The 2500-nt window shown below is 56.6% G+C and overlaps 1 non-coding gene across 1 annotated transcript in view; it reads right to left on the reverse strand.

Annotated features, from left to right (window-relative positions):
• The window catches only part of LOC124765246, a 1875-nt gene extending 1695 nt beyond the window's left edge, over window positions 1-180 (reverse strand). Inside the window, exon 1 of the ribosomal RNA XR_007012838.1 lies at window positions 1-180. This exon is cut by the window's left edge and continues 1695 nt beyond it. This is a non-coding gene — a ribosomal RNA (small subunit ribosomal RNA).
• Window positions 181-2500: the final 2320 nt, after the last annotated feature.

Consider the following 2500-nt stretch of genomic DNA (forward strand, 5'->3'; position numbering starts at 1 on the left):
CTGTTTGCATGTATTAGCTCTAGAATTACCACAGTTATCCAAGTAACGTGGGTACGATCTAAGGAACCATAACTGATTTAATGAGCCATTCGCGGTTTCACCTTAATGCGGCTTGTACTGAGACATGCATGGCTTAATCTTTGAGACAAGCATATGACTACTGGCAGGATCAACCAGGGAGCTGCGTCAACTAGAGCTGAGCAGCCGGCCGCCCGGGAGTGTGTCCCGGGGGCCCGCGCGAACACGCAAGCGTCCGCTCAATCATTCTGCAAACAGGAGGAGGCTGAGCTCCCCTGCACAATACACCTCGAAACCCTCTCAGGTCCCGGCGGCGCGCAGCGCCGTCCCAAGTACTTGGTCGGGTTCGAGAGAGGCGCAATCGCCCGGAGTTAGGCGAGTAGACGCTTTCGGTGCGACCACCCGTGCTCCCAACTGAGCTTGCCGCTGCCGACAGAGGCCCGGGAGCGTGCTGTCGTGGCATTGCCGGCGGGAGACAACACGCGCCACCTACGGTGACCGGCAGCTCCAACGCCAGCGCCACAGAAGGACAAAAGCCCCACTTGGGTGCCGAAGCGAACTCTCCCAGCACAGCGCACGCGCCAACACATCCGCACAGCTGCGATACAAACCACCAGCGAGAACCGCTGGGGCGACCGAGCAGCAGACGGCGTCGCGGCGCCGAGCGCCGGGCGGCAGCGCATCCTCAACGCACACAGTCCTCAATCGGACCAGCACACTGAAGATGTCCACCGCGCTTCGCACCGGGCCCGCGAGGACCTACTTTGGCCGCACGGCGCCGCGCGCAGGGTGCGCCGGCGCGCAGCTGCGACGCCTGCCGCGTCCGTCGGCCGGCGCGCCTGCCACTGGCCGCCCCCACCAGCCGGCTGTAGCGCGTGCGCCCACGCACCGCGCGGCCAGCACGCCGGGAGGCGCCCCCTCACCGGCCGGGGACGGTCCCACCCAGCCACCGCCGCGTATCGCTTCACACCCAGATGCCGTTCAGTTTCGTCGGCATGGTGGGTATCGCTGGAACAACCGGTTAGTACCTCAACCTATCGTCGCCATCACCGATTCACCCCTAGCGAGAACAACCGCACCACAACAGGTTACCATTTGTTCATTTGCGTAACTTCACCAGAAAACGCAGGCGTCCATCGCCATTTGCAACTTCCACGATTATTGCATGCCTGTGTCAGGTGTCACGCCACACTACGTCTGCCCACATACACGCAACAAAATGTGCACGCCTAGACAATACGTGGAAGGTGGCCCCCGTACGTATGCGATGTCCATTGCTCGAACGACTGTCAACCGGCCTCTGTAGCATGTCGCAGATATGGAACGCGGTGCACCATGCCATCACGGTGTGTGAGGAGAGACGACTAGGTCCGAATACATCAACAGACAGCTCATGCTGATCGCCATCCACGGCGTCCGTTCCTCCCACACGTCTCTATGGCGTACCACACTGCAATCCAGCTCTCATAGGGAGACGACACGTAGCTGCGTGCACAATATTTGCACTGTATGGTCCGCCGTTTTTGGGCGCAGTCGTTGTACGGTCACACATGTGCCACGATGTATCATTCAGTACATAAGGACGAATGTGCAGTACAGATTGTGGTTTACGCGTACGACATTAGCGGACAGTTGACACAGGCCGCACCACAACGTAGCCTGAGTACGTCGCATGCGGAGGGCATTGAACATGCAAAGTTCTCACCAACCAGCTTGCGAAGGCAGGGGGCAAGGTGGGGACGTGGGGAGGGGCGGCATGTACGTCCTGCTGCCATCCACATTACAGTGTACAGCAGGAGCATGTGGAAAGTGAGCAAGACTTGCAAGGTGTTTAACATGAAGCGATACACAGGGGAGCGGGGAGTGCGAGTAGCGAACTATATTGCGAGGGTTGCGGGTGGGCAACACTACACTAATTGAACGAGTCGTATAACAATTACAGAGCAGGTTTAGGCGACAACGTGGGTTACGTTAGGCGACAACGTGGGTTAGGTTAAGGCACGACGTGGGTTAGGTTAAGGCACGACGTGGGTTAGGTTAAGGCACAACATGGGTTAGGTTAAGGCACAACATGGGTTAGGTTAAGGCACAACATGGGTTAGGTTAAGGCACAACATGGGTTAGGTTAAGGCACAACATGGGTTAGGTTAAGGCACAACATGGGTTAGGTTAAGGCACAACATGGGTTAGGTTAAGGCACAACATGGGTTAGGTTAAGGCACAACATGGGTTAGGTTAAGGCACAACATGGGTTAGGTTAAGGCACAACATGGGTTAGGTTAAGGCACAACATGGGTTAGGTTAAGGCACAACATGGGTTAGGTTAAGGCACAACATGGGTTAGGTTAAGGCACAACATGGGTTAGGTTAAGGCACAACATAGGTTAGGTTAAGGCACAACATAGGTTAGGTTAAGGCACAACATGGGTTAGGTTAAGGCACAACATGGGTTAGGTTAAGGCACAACATGGGTTAGGTTAAG

The sequence above is a fragment of the Schistocerca piceifrons genome, unplaced genomic scaffold, assembly GCF_021461385.2.
Source record: "Schistocerca piceifrons isolate TAMUIC-IGC-003096 unplaced genomic scaffold, iqSchPice1.1 HiC_scaffold_654, whole genome shotgun sequence".
Lineage (NCBI taxonomy): Eukaryota > Metazoa > Arthropoda > Insecta > Orthoptera > Acrididae > Schistocerca > Schistocerca piceifrons.